Source organism: Aulonocara stuartgranti (assembly GCF_965226115.1).
Source record: "Aulonocara stuartgranti genome assembly, chromosome: 1".
NCBI classification, from domain to species: Eukaryota; Metazoa; Chordata; class Actinopteri; order Cichliformes; family Cichlidae; genus Aulonocara; species Aulonocara stuartgranti.
In genome coordinates, this window is record NC_138939.1 from 20368499 (window position 1) to 20384640 (window position 16142).

The window sequence follows — 16142 nt, forward strand, 5'->3', positions numbered from 1 at the left end:
TGGGAAACAAATGATCATTTAGCCATTTATTTTTAGCTCACAATGACAACATTAACACAGTAAAACAGGTCTCTTTCTTAAACAGAAGCCTGTCATGCTTAACTTTTGAGAATATAAGTAAATCTTTCTTTAAAAGAACTCTGTCCTACTTAACTTAAAATTATATAAATTAATAGAAAGCAATAGAACGAAAAATATTCTTGTAACAGTGCACATTTAGTGCATTTAGTACAGTTGGCTTCAGTTGAGGTATTATTTCAGCTTTTCTAATGCTAATCAGCTGCTCCTGTTTGTAAACCCACTTGTTCCCATGATTACGCATCTTAACTCATCATCATTATTCATCTATGTATTACTTTTATGTATTAGTGATCTATTTGTTGTAATCATCTATCCTTGCAGTTGTTTATTACACAAAATAAATTATATTATTACACTTCTGGCCACATAGCCCTGATATTCACTGCACATGCCCATATTAACCTTAACCAGAGGGTTTAAAAAAACACAAACCAGTGTTTACATACCATATCTGCTTCTGCCGTGGCCTGGCGGACAAAAAATTGGTAAAGGGGTCCCCGAGCTTTCATGCCCCTCATGTTCTTCATGTGCCCACCAATAGAAGCATGCCTATGGAAAAAAGTGCGCCAGCACACAGTGCAGTGCGCTTTATAGTGCACTTTTCCAGCCAGGTGTTTTCCTTTTCCCATTCCTCCCTGTACTTTTGCAGCCTTTTTTTTTCTTTCTCTGAGCGAACAAACATTGCTGCTCTAATGCTGGGCTCACACTGTGCGATTTTTGGCCCATTTTGAGCCGATTTTTGAGTCGTGCGACCGATTTGGTGATCAGCCCGATTTTGGCCTTCATCGTGCGTCGTGTAGTATACGTGGGGTAACGAGAAGCGATTAACACCTCACGACCAGCTCCCGATCATCAATCGCTCGTGAGGGTGTCACCGCAGCTGCACACGCGCAAACACGTAAACGTCGGTGAAAAAGACGTTGCAGCACAGCTGTGCAGCGTGTGATCTGGACACAAGCGATGGAGGCACAACTTGTAGAACTTTGGAAAGCTCATCCGAGCCTTTTCCATGTGGCATCACAAAATTATCACGACCACAACAACCGTGAAAATAGTTGGATTTACATTGCTGCTCAATCACAGCTGCCTGATCAATGTTTTTCATTAGCAATTTAGCAAAGTTGATGTGGTGGTGTGTCTGTGTGAGTGAAAGACAGAGAGAGCGAGCGACAGATTTTCTGTTATAACCTTCATTTTATGGACGCACAGTGTGCCGTCCGAGACTTGCACCGCAGTGTCGGCGTTTGTTTCCCTGTTGGCCATGCTTGTTGTTGTGGTCATCGGTTGTCTTCCGGTATTTTCTCCGTAAGCGACCTTTCCTCAACCAATGAGATGAGCGGTAATCTGACTTGTCATACTCGAATTGTCATAAGTGTGCTGTCAGCTCATTGGTCACAAAGCAGGAGAGGGGCTAGGAATTATGTTTTCAAACAAAGTGTTAATTCCATTAAAAGTTATAGACTACTTTTGATTCTCACTGTATTACGGGACAAAGTGCGTCCCTTATTAGCTCAATACGGGACGTGTACTTTTGTTTCTAAATACGGGACGATTCCGTTTTTTAAGGGACGGTTGGCAACCCTAGTCACATCCGTCCTGCAAATTCAACTCTGAATTACTTTTTTTTTTTTAAATGTCATCCTGCCATATTTGTTCCTGACCACCGAGAACACTCACGTTAATTTTTATCGAGTGGAAAAAAAGTTAGCTTGTTTATATTATGCTAACATAGCTGTGTCGCTAGCGGTCACATAGCACATCATTATATACCAGCTAGCCCAACTTCAGTAACCCTACAAACGTCACTGCTGTTTAGTTTTCGGTCTTCATTTATGCTGGAAGTGATAGCAGAGCTGTACGTTTTAATTTGTTTCCAAAACCCGCAGTCAGGACATGCTATATTGTATTTACATAGAAGCTAGCGAGCTAACTCCCTGCTAACGAACCGTAGCTGCAGCTGTATCCTTAGTCTGGCCTACTGTCATGGCGGCGGGGGGCGTGGCCCGCCCCTGTGACATCACGCTCCAAAGCTTACAGGATGATGGCGTCACATATATTTAGAATCTTACAACAAATTTGGTCCTGTGATGCTTTGATCCGTTGATCCGCAAAAGTCTATAAATAGGGGTGAAAAGCAATGAATTTTAGTTCATTAGTTGCAGCATTTATGTTAGCAGAATTGAAACGTTCACCAAAGAAGTATTTTGAAACACCTGGATCCTTTTTGGAGTAGCTGTTTACAGACTCCAACATGTCTCAGAGGAAACAACCCTACAGATTTCGAAGGTAAGTTTTCTTTCTTTTTTCCTGTTTTTAGGTTGTTCACTGACAGAAAAAGAATCACACAAACTCCCCTCTAGACAGCTGCCGTCTCCTGTAATCCTGCATGGTTTGAAGCAACGTTTTCTTTCTTATTTCTTTCTTATATTTATAATTATTTATATATTTTCATGTAGGTAATGTCCTCAAGTTCTGTATAACCACTTTTTCCTCTCTCTGTGTTTGTTTCTCGTCTGTTGTTGTGTGTGTTTGTGTGTATTTGTCTCTTTCAAACAGGTGCCGGTCCTCACCTCTGCAGTGCTGCCGTCTCCTGTAGCGCTGCATGGTTGTAAGCTAAGTTTCCTTTATTTTTCTGTTCTCTTAGTTTTTGTCCTCAGGTTTGAAGTGTCTGTGTTGTGCAGCTGGTCTGGTCTGTCTCTAGACAGTTCAGGCTGCACCCACCAGTAAATGGTGGAGGCTCACAGCGACATACTCAACACACAAGTTTCTGAACTCTGCATGAGGGTTTCTCCGACGAAGTGAGGGCCGTGAGGCACAGCTCCCCGTCCCCCGGTGACCCTGCTAGGTCCACCTTCTTAGGGAAACCCTCTGCAGAGGAGCCGACAGAGCCAGGAACTTGTGAGTTGTGTGTGTCCACTCAGGCATCATTCATGCTTGTTCTGTAGGCAGTTCCTGTCAGAAGGAGGAGGCGCAGCAGGAGCGTCGGGGGGCGGAAGACGGTGCCTCAGTGCCTCTCTCCTTCTGACATTGTTAAACAACAAATTTATAATTATTTCTATATTTACATGTAGGTAATGTCCTCAAGTTCTGTATAACCACTTTTTCCTCTCTCTGTGTTTGTTTCTCGTCTGTTGTTGTGTGTGTTTGTGTGCATTTGTCTCTTTCAAACAGGTGCCGGTCCTCATCTCTGCAGTGCTGCCGTCTCCTGTAGCGCTGCATGGTTGTAAGCTAAGTTTCCTTTATTTTTCTGTTCTCTTAGTTTTTGTTCTCAGGTTTGAAGTGTCTGTGTTGTGCAGCTGGTCTGGTCTGTCTCTAGACAGTTCAGGCTGCACCCACCAGCAAATGGTGGAGGCTCACAGCGACATACTCAACACACAAGTTTCTGAACTCTGCATGAGGGTTTTTCCGACGAAGTGAGGGCCGTGAGGCACAGCTCCCCGTCCCCCGGTGACCCTGCTAGGTCCACCTTCTTAGGGAAACCCTCTGCAGAGGAGCCGACAGAGCCAGGAACTTGTGAGTTGTGTTTGTCCACTCAGGCATCATTCATGCTTGTTCTGTAGGCAGTTCCTGTCAGAAGGAGGAAGCACAGCAGGAGCGTCGGGGGGCGGAAGACGGTGCCTCAGTGCCTCTCTCCTTCTGACATTGTTAAAGAAAACACAACAGATTTATAATTATTTATACATTTACATGTAGGTAATGTCCTCAAGTTCTGTATAACCACTTTTTCCTCTCTCTGTGTTTGTTTCTCGTCTGTTGTTGTGTGTGTTTGTGTGTATTTGTCTCTTTCAAACAGGTGCCGGTCCTCACCTCTGCAGTGCTGCCGTCTCCTGTAGCGCTGCATGGTTGTAAGCTAAGTTTCCTTTATTTTTCTGTTCTCTTAGTTTTTGTCCTCAGGTTTGAAGTGTCTGTGTTGTGCAGCTGGTCTGGTCTGTCTCTAGACAGTTCAGGCTGCACCCACCAGTAAATGGTGGAGGCTCACAGCGACATACTCAACACACAAGTTTCTGAACTCTGCATGAGGGTTTTTCCGACGAAGTGAGGGCTGTGAGGCACAGCTCCCCGTCCCCCGGTGACCCTGCTAGGTCCACCTTCTTAGGGAAACCCTCTGCAGAGGAGCCGACAGAGCCAGGAACTTGTGAGTTGTGTTTGTCCACTCAGGCATCATTCATGCTTGTTCTGTAGGCAGTTCCTGTCAGAAGGAGGAAGCACAGCAGGAGCGTCGGGGGGCGGAAGACGGTGCCTCAGTGCCTCTCTCCTTCTGACATTGTTAAAGAAAACACAACAGATTTATAATTATTTATACATTTACATGTAGGTAATGTCCTCAAGTTCTGTATAACCACTTTTTCCTCTCTCTGTGTTTGTTTCTCGTCTGTTGTTGTGTGTGTTTGTGTGTATTTGTCTCTTTCAAACAGGTGCCGGTCCTCACCTCTGCAGTGCTGCCGTCTCCTGTAGCGCTGCATGGTTGTAAGCTAAGTTTCCTTTATTTTTCTGTTCTCTTAGTTTTTGTCCTCAGGTTTGAAGTGTCTGTGTTGTGCAGCTGGTCTGGTCTGTCTCTAGACAGTTCAGGCTGCACCCACCAGTAAATGGTGGAGGCTCACAGCGACATACTCAACACACAAGTTTCTGAACTCTGCATGAGGGTTTCTCCGACGAAGTGAGGGCCGTGAGGCACAGCTCCCCGTCCCCCGGTGACCCTGCTAGGTCCACCTTCTTAGGGAAACCCTCTGCAGAGGAGCCGACAGAGCCAGGAACTTGTGAGTTGTGTTTGTCCACTCAGGCATCATTCATGCTTGTTCTGTAGGCAGTTCCTGTCAGAAGGAGGAGGCGCAGCAGGAGCGTCGGGGGGCGGAAGACGGTGCCTCAGTGCCTCTCTCCTTCTGACATTGTTAAACAACAAATTTATAATTATTTCTATATTTACATGTAGGTAATGTCCTCAAGTTCTGTATAACCACTTTTTCCTCTCTCTGTGTTTGTTTCTCGTCTGTTGTTGTGTGTGTTTGTGTGCATTTGTCTCTTTCAAACAGGTGCCGGTCCTCATCTCTGCAGTGCTGCCGTCTCCTGTAGCGCTGCATGGTTGTAAGCTAAGTTTCCTTTATTTTTCTGTTCTCTTAGTTTTTGTCCTCAGGTTTGAAGTGTCTGTGTTGTGCAGCTGGTCTGGTCTGTCTCTAGACAGTTCAGGCTGCACCCACCAGTAAATGGTGGAGGCTCACAGCGACATACTCAACACACAAGTTTCTGAACTCTGCATGAGGGTTTTTCCGACGAAGTGAGGGCCGTGAGGCACAGCTCCCCGTCCCCCGGTGACCCTGCTAGGTCCACCTTCTTAGGGAAACCCTCTGCAGAGGAGCCGACAGAGCCAGGAACTTGTGAGTTGTGTTTGTCCACTCAGGCATCATTCATGCTTGTTCTGTAGGCAGTTCCTGTCAGAAGGAGGAGGTGCAGCAGGAGCGTCGGGGGGCGGAAGACGGTGCCTCAGTGCCTCTCTCCTTCTGACATTGTTAAAGAAAACACAACAGATTTATAATTATTTCTATATTTACATGTAGGTAATGTCCTCAAGTTCTGTATAACCACTTTTTCCTCTCTCTGTGTTTGTTTCTCGTCTGTTGTTGTGTGTGTTTGTGTGTATTTGTCTCTTTCAAACAGGTGCCGGTCCTCATCTCTGCAGTGCTGCCGTCTCCTGTAGCGCTGCATGGTTGTAAGCTAAGTTTCCTTTATTTTTCTGTTCTCTTAGTTTTTGTCCTCAGGTTTGAAGTGTCTGTGTTGTGCAGCTGGTCTGGTCTGTCTCTAGACAGTTCAGGCTGCACCCACCAGCAAATGGTGGAGGCTCACAGCGACATACTCAACACACAAGTTTCTGAACTCTGCATGAGGGTTTCTCCGACAAAGTGAGGGCCGTGAGGCACAGCTCCCCGTCCCCCGGTGACCCTGCTAGGTCCACCTTCTTAGGGAAACCCTCTGCAGAGGAGCCGACAGAGCCAGGAACTTGTGAGTTGTGTTTGTCCACTCAGGCATCATTCATGCTTGTTCTGTAGGCAGTTCCTGTCAGAAGGAGGAAGCACAGCAGGAGCGTCGGGGGGCGGAAGACGGTGCCTCAGTGCCTCTCTCCTTCTGACATTGTTAAACAACAAATTTATAATTATTTCTATATTTACATGTAGGTAATGTCCTCAAGTTCTGTATAACCACTTTTTCCTCTCTCTGTGTTTGTTTCTCGTCTGTTGTTGTGTGTGTTTGTGTGTATTTGTCTCTTTCAAACAGGTGCCGGTCCTCATCTCTGCAGTGCTGCCGTCTCCTGTAGCGCTGCATGGTTGTAAGCTAAGTTTCCTTTCCTTTTTCTGTTCTCTTAGTTTTTGTTCTCAGGTTTGAAGTGTCTGTGTTGTGCAGCTGGTCTGGTCTGTCTCTAGACAGTTCAGGCTGCACCCACCAGCAAATGGTGGAGGCTCACAGCGACATACTCAACACACAAGTTTCTGAACTCTGCATGAGGGTTTCTCCGACAAAGTGAGGGCCGTGAGGCACAGCTCCCCGTCCCCCGGTGACCCTGCTAGGTCCACCTTCTTAGGGAAACCCTCTGCAGAGGAGCCGACAGAGCCAGGAACTTGTGAGTTGTGTTTGTCCACTCAGGCATCATTCATGCTTGTTCTGTAGGCAGTTCCTGTCAGAAGGAGGAGGCGCAGCAGGAGCGTCGGGGGGCGGAAGACGGTGCCTCAGTGCCTCTCTCCTTCTGACATTGTTAAACAACAAATTTATAATTATTTCTATATTTACATGTAGGTAATGTCCTCAAGTTCTGTATAACCACTTTTTCCTCTCTCTGTGTTTGTTTCTTGTCTGTTGTTGTGTGTGTTTGTGTGTATTTGTCTCTTTCAAACAGGTGCCGGTCCTCACCTCTGCAGTGCTGCCGTCTCCTGTAGCGCTGCATGGTTGTAAGCTAAGTTTCCTTTCCTTTTTCTGTTCTCTTAGTTTTTGTTCTCAGGTTTGAAGTGTCTGTGTTGTGCAGCTGGTCTGGTCTGTCTCTAGACAGTTCAGGCTGCACCCACCAGTAAATGGTGGAGGCTCACAGCAACATACTCAACACACAAGTTTCTGAACTCTGCATGAGGGTTTCTCCGACGAAGTGAGGGCCGTGAGGCACAGCTCCCCGTCCCCCGGTGACCCTGCTAGGTCCACCTTCTTAGGGAAACCCTCTGCAGAGGAGCCGACAGAGCCAGGAACTTGTGAGTTGTGTTTGTCCACTCAGGCATCATTCATGCTTGTTCTGTAGGCAGTTCCTGTCAGAAGGAGGAGGCGCAACAGGAGCGTCGGGGGGCGGAAGACGGTGCCTCAGTGCCTCTCTCCTTCTGACATTGTTAAACAACAAATTTATAATTATTTATATATTTACATGTAGGTAATGTCCTCAAGTTCTGTATAACCACTTTTTCCTCTCTCTGTGTTTGTTTCTCGTCTGTTGTTGTGTGTGTTTGTGTGTATTTGTCTCTTTCAAACAGGTGCCGGTCCTCATCTCTGCAGTGCTGCCGTCTCCTGTAGCACTGCATGGTTGTAAGCTAAGTTTCCTTTATTTTTCTGTTCTCTTAGTTTTTGTTCTCAGGTTTGAAGTGTCTGTGTTGTGCAGCTGGTCTGGTCTGTCTCTAGACAGTTCAGGCTGCACCCACCAGCAAATGGTGGAGGCTCACAGCGACATACTCAACACACAAGTTTCTGAACTCTGCATGAGGGTTTTTCCGACGAAGTGAGGGCCGTGAGGCACAGCTCCCCGTCCCCCGGTGACCCTGCTAGGTCCACCTTCTTAGGGAAACCCTCTGCAGAGGAGCCGACAGAGCCAGGAACTTGTGAGTTGTGTTTGTCCACTCAGGCATCATTCATGGTTGTTCTGTAGGCAGTTCCTGTCAGAAGGAGGAGGCACAGCAGGAGCGTCGGGGGGCGGAAGACGGTGCCTCAGTGCCTCTCTCCTTCTGACATTGTTAAAGAAAACACAACAGATTTATAATTATTTATACATTTACATGTAGGTAATGTCCTCAAGTTCTGTATAACCACTTTTTCCTCTCTCTGTGTTTGTTTCTCGTCTGTTGTTGTGTGTGTTTGTGTGCATTTGTCTCTTTCAAACAGGTGCCGGTCCTCATCTCTGCAGTGCTGCCGTCTCCTGTAGTGCTGCATGGTTGTAAGCTAAGTTTCCTTTCCTTTTTCTGTTCTCTTAGTTTTTGTCCTCAGGTTTGAAGTGTCTGTGTTGTGCAGCTGGTCTGGTCTGTCTCTAGACAGTTCAGGCTGCACCCACCAGCAAATGGTGGAGGCTCACAGCGACATACTCAACACACAAGTTTCTGAACTCTGCATGAGGGTTTCTCCGACAAAGTGAGGGCCGTGAGGCACAGCTCCCCGTCCCCCGGTGACCCTGCTAGGTCCACCTTCTTAGGGAAACCCTCTGCAGAGGAGCCGACAGAGCCAGGAACTTGTGAGTTGTGTTTGTCCACTCAGGCATCATTCATGCTTGTTCTGTAGGCAGTTCCTGTCAGAAGGAGGAAGCACAGCAGGAGCGTCGGGGGGCGGAAGACGGTGCCTCAGTGCCTCTCTCCTTCTGACATTGTTAAACAACAAATTTATAATTATTTCTATATTTACATGTAGGTAATGTCCTCAAGTTCTGTATAACCACTTTTTCCTCTCTCTGTGTTTGTTTCTCGTCTGTTGTTGTGTGTGTTTGTGTGTATTTGTCTCTTTCAAACAGGTGCCGGTCCTCACCTCTGCAGTGCTGCCGTCTCCTGTAGCGCTGCATGGTTGTAAGCTAAGTTTCCTTTATTTTTCTGTTCTCTTAGTTTTTGTCCTCAGGTTTGAAGTGTCTGTGTTGTGCAGCTGGTCTGGTCTGTCTCTAGACAGTTCAGGCTGCACCCACCAGTAAATGGTGGAGGCTCACAGCGACATACTCAACACACAAGTTTCTGAACTCTGCATGAGGGTTTTTCCGACGAAGTGAGGGCCGTGAGGCACAGCTCCCCGTCCCCCGGTGACCCTGCTAGGTCCACCCTCTTAGGGAAACCCTCTGCAGAGGAGCCGACAGAGCCAGGAACTTGTGAGTTGTGTGTGTCCACTCAGGCATCATTCATGCTTGTTCTGTAGGCAGTTCCTGTCAGAAGGAGGAAGCACAGCAGGAGCGTCGGGGGGCGGAAGACGGTGCCTCAGTGCCTCTCTCCTTCTGACATTGTTAAAGAAAACACAACAAATTTATAATTATTTCTATATTTACATGTAGGTAATGTCCTCAAGTTCTGTATAACCACTTTTTCCTCTCTCTGTGTTTGTTTCTCGTCTGTTGTTGTGTGTGTTTGTGTGTATTTGTCTCTTTCAAACAGGTGCCGGTCCTCATCTCTGCAGTGCTGCCGTCTCCTGTAGTGCTGCATGGTTGTAAGCTAAGTTTCCTTTCCTTTTTCTGTTCTCTTAGTTTTTGTTCTCAGGTTTGAAGTGTCTGTGTTGTGCAGCTGGTCTGGTCTGTCTCTAGACAGTTCAGGCTGCACCCACCAGTAAATGGTGGAGGCTCACAGCGACATACTCAACACACAAGTTTCTGAACTCTGCATGAGGGTTTTTCCGACGAAGTGAGGGCCGTGAGGCACAGCTCCCCGTCCCCCGGTGACCCTGCTAGGTCCACCTTCTTAGGGAAACCCTCTGCAGAGGAGCCGACAGAGCCAGGAACTTGTGAGTTGTGTTTGTCCACTCAGGCATCATTCATACTTGTTCTGTAGGCAGTTCCTGTCAGAAGGAGGAGGCGCAGCAGGAGCGTCGGGGGGCGGAAGACGGTGCCTCAGTGCCTCTCTCCTTCTGACATTGTTAAACAACAAATTTATAATTATTTCTATATTTACATGTAGGTAATGTCCTCAAGTTCTGTATAACCACTTTTTCCTCTCTCTGTGTTTGTTTCTCGTCTGTTGTTGTGTGTGTTTGTGTGTATTTGTCTCTTTCAAACAGGTGCCGGTCCTCACCTCTGCAGTGCTGCCGTCTCCTGTAGCGCTGCATGGTTGTAAGCTAAGTTTCCTTTATTTTTCTGTTCTCTTAGTTTTTGTCCTCAGGTTTGAAGTGTCTGTGTTGTGCAGCTGGTCTGGTCTGTCTCTAGACAGTTCAGGCTGCACCCACCAGCAAATGGTGGAGGCTCACAGCGACATACTCAACACACAAGTTTCTGAACTCTGCATGAGGGTTTCTCCGACAAAGTGAGGGCCGTGAGGCACAGCTCCCCGTCCCCCGGTGACCCTGCTAGGTCCACCTTCTTAGGGAAACCCTCTGCAGAGGAGCCGACAGAGCCAGGAACTTGTGAGTTGTGTTTGTCCACTCAGGCATCATTCATGCTTGTTCTGTAGGCAGTTCCTGTCAGAAGGAGGAGGCACAGCAGGAGCGTCGGGGGGCGGAAGACGGTGCCTCAGTGCCTCTCTCCTTCTGACATTGTTAAACAACAAATTTATAATTATTTCTATATTTACATGTAGGTAATGTCCTCAAGTTCTGTATAACCACTTTTTCCTCTCTCTGTGTTTGTTTCTCGTCTGTTGTTGTGTGTGTTTGTGTGTATTTGTCTCTTTCAAACAGGTGCCGGTCCTCACCTCTGCAGTGCTGCCGTCTCCTGTAGCGCTGCATGGTTGTAAGCTAAGTTTCCTTTCCTTTTTCTGTTCTCTTAGTTTTTGTCCTCAGGTTTGAAGTGTCTGTGTTGTGCAGCTGGTCTGGTCTGTCTCTAGACAGTTCAGGCTGCACCCACCAGTAAATGGTGGAGGCTCACAGCGACATACTCAACACACAAGTTTCTGAACTCTGCATGAGGGTTTTTCCGACGAAGTGAGGGCCGTGAGGCACAGCTCCCCGTCCCCCGGTGACCCTGCTAGGTCCACCTTCTTAGGGAAACCCTCTGCAGAGGAGCCGACAGAGCCAGGAACTTGTGAGTTGTGTTTGTCCACTCAGGCATCATTCATGCTTGTTCTGTAGGCAGTTCCTGTCAGAAGGAGGAGGCGCAGCAGGAGCGTCGGGGGGCGGAAGACGGTGCCTCAGTGCCTCTCTCCTTCTGACATTGTTAAAGAAAACACAACAGATTTATAATTATTTATACATTTACATGTAGGTAATGTCCTCAAGTTCTGTATAACCACTTTTTCCTCTCTCTGTGTTTGTTTCTCGTCTGTTGTTGTGTGTGTTTGTGTGCATTTGTCTCTTTCAAACAGGTGCCGGTCCTCACCTCTGCAGTGCTGCCGTCTCCTGTAGCGCTGCATGGTTGTAAGCTAAGTTTCCTTTATTTTTCTGTTCTCTTAGTTTTTGTCCTCAGGTTTGAAGTGTCTGTGTTGTGCAGCTGGTCTGGTCTGTCTCTAGACAGTTCAGGCTGCACCCACCAGCAAATGGTGGAGGCTCACAGCGACATACTCAACACACAAGTTTCTGAACTCTGCATGAGGGTTTTTCCGACGAAGTGAGGGCCGTGAGGCACAGCTCCCCGTCCCCCGGTGACCCTGCTAGGTCCACCTTCTTAGGGAAACCCTCTGCAGAGGAGCCGACAGAGCCAGGAACTTGTGAGTTGTGTTTGTCCACTCAGGCATCATTCATGCTTGTTCTGTAGGCAGTTCCTGTCAGAAGGAGGCACAGCAGGAGCGTCGGGGGGCGGAAGACGGTGCCTCAGTGCCTCTCTCCTTCTGACATTGTTAAAGAAAACACAACAGATTTATAATTATTTATACATTTACATGTAGGTAATGTCCTCAAGTTCTGTATAACCACTTTTTCCTCTCTCTGTGTTTGTTTCTCGTCTGTTGTTGTGTGTGTTTGTGTGTATTTGTCTCTTTCAAACAGGTGCCGGTCCTCACCTCTGCAGTGCTGCCGTCTCCTGTAGCGCTGCATGGTTGTAAGCTAAGTTTCCTTTCCTTTTTCTGTTCTCTTAGTTTTTGTCCTCAGGTTTGAAGTGTCTGTGTTGTGCAGCTGGTCTGGTCTGTCTCTAGACAGTTCAGGCTGCACCCACCAGTAAATGGTGGAGGCTCACAGCGACATACTCAACACACAAGTTTCTGAACTCTGCATGAGGGTTTCTCCGACGAAGTGAGGGCCGTGAGGCACAGCTCCCCGTCCCCCGGTGACCCTGCTAGGTCCACCTTCTTAGGGAAACCCTCTGCAGAGGAGCCGACAGAGCCAGGAACTTGTGAGTTGTGTTTGTCCACTCAGGCATCATTCATGCTTGTTCTGTAGGCAGTTCCTGTCAGAAGGAGGAGGCACAGCAGGAGCGTCGGGGGGCGGAAGACGGTGCCTCAGTGCCTCTCTCCTTCTGACATTGTTAAACAACAAATTTATAATTATTTCTATATTTACATGTAGGTAATGTCCTCAAGTTCTGTATAACCACTTTTTCCTCTCTCTGTGTTTGTTTCTCATCTGTTGTTGTGTGTGTTTGTGTGTATTTGTCTCTTTCAAACAGGTGCCGGTCCTCATCTCTGCAGTGCTGCCGTCTCCTGTAGCGCTGCATGGTTGTAAGCTAAGTTTCCTTTATTTTTCTGTTCTCTTAGTTTTTGTCCTCAGGTTTGAAGTGTCTGTGTTGTGCAGCTGGTCTGGTCTGTCTCTAGACAGTTCAGGCTGCACCCACCAGCAAATGGTGGAGGCTCACAGCGACATACTCAACACACAAGTTTCTGAACTCTGCATGAGGGTTTTTCCGACGAAGTGAGGGCCGTGAGGCACAGCTCCCCGTCCCCCGGTGACCCTGCTAGGTCCACCTTCTTAGGGAAACCCTCTGCAGAGGAGCCGACAGAGCCAGGAACTTGTGAGTTGTGTTTGTCCACTCAGGCATCATTCATGCTTGTTCTGTAGGCAGTTCCTGTCAGAAGGAGGAGGCACAGCAGGAGCGTCGGGGGGCGGAAGACGGTGCCTCAGTGCCTCTCTCCTTCTGACATTGTTAAACAACAAATTTATAATTATTTATATATTTACATGTAGGTAATGTCCTCAAGTTCTGTATAACCAGTTTTTCCTCTCTCTGTGTTTGTTTCTCGTCTGTTGTTGTGTGTGTTTGTGTGTATTTGTCTCTTTCAAACAGGTGCCGGTCCTCATCTCTGCAGTGCTGCCGTCTCCTGTAGCGCTGCATGGTTGTAAGCTAAGTTTCCTTTCCTTTTTCTGTTCTCTTAGTTTTTGTTCTCAGGTTTGAAGTGTCTGTGTTGTGCAGCTGGTCTGGTCTGTCTCTAGACAGTTCAGGCTGCACCCACCAGTAAATGGTGGAGGCTCACAGCGACATACTCAACACACAAGTTTCTGAACTCTGCATGAGGGTTTTTCCGACGAAGTGAGGGCCGTGAGGCACAGCTCCCCGTCCCCCGGTGACCCTGCTAGGTCCACCTTCTTAGGGAAACCCTCTGCAGAGGAGCCGACAGAGCCAGGAACTTGTGAGTTGTGTGTGTCCACTCAGGCATCATTCATACTTGTTCTGTAGGCAGTTCCTGTCAGAAGGAGGAGGCGCAGCAGGAGCGTCGGGGGGCGGAAGACGGTGCCTCAGTGCCTCTCTCCTTCTGACATTGTTAAACAACAAATTTATAATTATTTCTATATTTACATGTAGGTAATGTCCTCAAGTTCTGTATAACCACTTTTTCCTCTCTCTGTGTTTGTTTCTCGTCTGTTGTTGTGTGTGTTTGTGTGTATTTGTCTCTTTCAAACAGGTGCCGGTCCTCACCTCTGCAGTGCTGCCGTCTCCTGTAGCACTGCATGGTTGTAAGCTAAGTTTCCTTTATTTTTCTGTTCTCTTAGTTTTTGTTCTCAGGTTTGAAGTGTCTGTGTTGTGCAGCTGGTCTGGTCTGTCTCTAGACAGTTCAGGCTGCACCCACCAGTAAATGGTGGAGGCTCACAGCGACATACTCAACACACAAGTTTCTGAACTCTGCATGAGGGTTTCTCCGACGAAGTGAGGGCCGTGAAGCACAGCTCCCCGTCCCCCGGTGACCCTGCTAGGTCCACCTTCTTAGGGAAACCCTCTGCAGAGGAGCCGACAGAGCCAGGAACTTGTGAGTTGTGTGTGTCCACTCAGGCATCATTCATACTTGTTCTGTAGGCAGTTCCTGTCAGAAGGAGGAGGCGCAGCAGGAGCGTCGGGGGGCGGAAGACGGTGCCTCAGTGCCTCTCTCCTTCTGACATTGTTAAAGAAAACACAACAAATTTATAATTATTTATACATTTACATGTAGGTAATGTCCTCAAGTTCTGTATAACCACTTTTTCCTCTCTCTGTGTTTGTTTCTCGTCTGTTGTTGTGTGTGTTTGTGTGTATTTGTCTCTTTCAAACAGGTGCCGGTCCTCACCTCTGCAGTGCTGCCGTCTCCTGTAGCGCTGCATGGTTGTAAGCTAAGTTTCCTTTATTTTTCTGTTCTCTTAGTTTTTGTCCTCAGGTTTGAAGTGTCTGTGTTGTGCAGCTGGTCTGGTCTGTCTCTAGACAGTTCAGGCTGCACCCACCAGCAAATGGTGGAGGCTCACAGCGACATACTCAACACACAAGTTTCTGAACTCTGCATGAGGGTTTCTCCGACGAAGTGAGGGCCGTGAGGCACAGCTCCCCGTCCCCCGGTGACCCTGCTAGGTCCACCCTCTTAGGGAAACCCTCTGCAGAGGAGCCGACAGGGCCAGGAAGTTGTGAGTTTTCTGTGTTCCTGTCAGAAGGAGGAGGCACAGCAGGAGCGTCGGGGGGCGGAAGACTGTGCCTCAGTGCCTCTCTCCTTCTGACATTGTTAAACAAAACCCAACAAATTTATAATTATTCATATATTTATATGTAGGTAATGTGCTCAAGTTCTTGATAACCACTGTTTCTCTCTCTTAGGGAAATCCTTTGCAGAGGAGTTGTGAGAGCTATGAACCTATTAGTATTTTGGCCTCAACATCATATTTATATAAAACTGATATTTCAGTGAAGATTTGAACCCCACTCGGTCGCGACAGATGGCCACCCCTTTCTGAGCCTGGTTCTGTCGGAGGTTTCTTCCTGTTAAAAGGGAGTTTTTCCTCCCCACTGTCGCCAAGTGCTTGCTCATAGGGGATTTGGGGGCTTTGTTAAAACAACCACTGATAAGTTCAGTGCCATCAGATTTAGTTCTCAGCAAATATGTAAATGGATGATTCGTCATCAAGTGAGGAAACATCCATTTAAAACATATTCACGAGTTGTATTTAGTTTTGTATAAATATGATTTCTGGGACACTAAGGCCAAACACAGACTAATTTGTACAATTGGGGGAAAAATAAATAACAAATCTATAAGAAAAAGATGCGTCATTGTTTCATGTAGAGTTCAAATAACACACCATTTGATGTCAACATATGTTTGTTACATTTTGCAGTGCTGGTGTTATATTCTTATGATTTTGTTCATTTGATGAGTATATCTTTCTCCTTTGCTTCACATATTTACTGCTTCTTGGCTAGCTTTAGTCACCCTAGCATCAACACAGGTAGAAACAGATACACATCAGAGAATCACCATGCATCGGCCTATCTTAATGCAAATGAAAAACGACAAAAATCAAAATATAAATAATTTTCAGATTACTAAAGCTATCAATGGATCCACAGCTCCGACAGTGAAAACACAATCATATCATGTTCAAGTATGTTGTAATCCAATTTTAAAACTATAAAATAGAATAAAGACTATTTTTAGTTTACTTTGTTAATAAAGAAATTTCTTAGAATTTTCAGAAAAACTAACGTTATACATAGCAAAATAAGTAAGTACAAAGTAAGTAAAATTTTATTTGTATAGCACTTTTCAAGATAAAAATTACAGAGAAACTAAAACACACACACAAAAAAATAACCACAAGCAAGTTTTAACAGATGAGTTTTTAGCTGTTTTTTAAAAGAGACCAGTGAGTCCCTAGATCCCAAGCTCAAATGGAGAGAGTTCCAGACTCTGGGGGCCACAGTTTCAAAAGCTCTGTCACCTTTTGTTTTCAGCCTCGTATGATGGACAACCAGCAAGCAAGCCCTGATCACATTATCCTAGGGACCTGTTTGAGATGCATGGATATTAACGATCTCTGATATATGTCGG

General features: G+C 46.7%; 2 long non-coding RNA genes across 11 annotated transcripts; both read left to right on the forward strand.

The window, feature by feature from the left end:
- Positions 1 to 2544: 2544 nt before the first annotated feature.
- On the forward strand, positions 2545 to 5165 carry LOC309709562. 2 transcript variants are annotated; one of them, XR_014277535.1, is made up of 3 exons: positions 2545 to 2689; positions 3253 to 4548; positions 5112 to 5165. It is a non-coding gene; the product is annotated as an uncharacterized lncRNA (long non-coding RNA). The 2 variants fall into 2 exon arrangements; XR_014277536.1 differs by lacking the exon at positions 5112 to 5165 and having other exon boundaries at positions 3253 to 3304; positions 3875 to 4892.
- A 5-nt stretch (positions 5166 to 5170) lies between these two features.
- On the forward strand, positions 5171 to 15688 carry LOC309707199. Of its 9 annotated transcripts, none has more exons than XR_014276937.1 (7): positions 5171 to 6400; positions 9441 to 9492; positions 10057 to 11346; positions 11914 to 11965; positions 12530 to 12581; positions 13145 to 13196; positions 13761 to 15688. It is a non-coding gene; the product is annotated as an uncharacterized lncRNA (long non-coding RNA). The 9 variants fall into 9 exon arrangements; XR_014276938.1 differs by having other exon boundaries at positions 10057 to 10108; positions 10672 to 11346; positions 13145 to 15688; XR_014276939.1 differs by having other exon boundaries at positions 5171 to 6075; positions 6349 to 6400; positions 13145 to 15688.
- Positions 15689 to 16142: the final 454 nt, after the last annotated feature.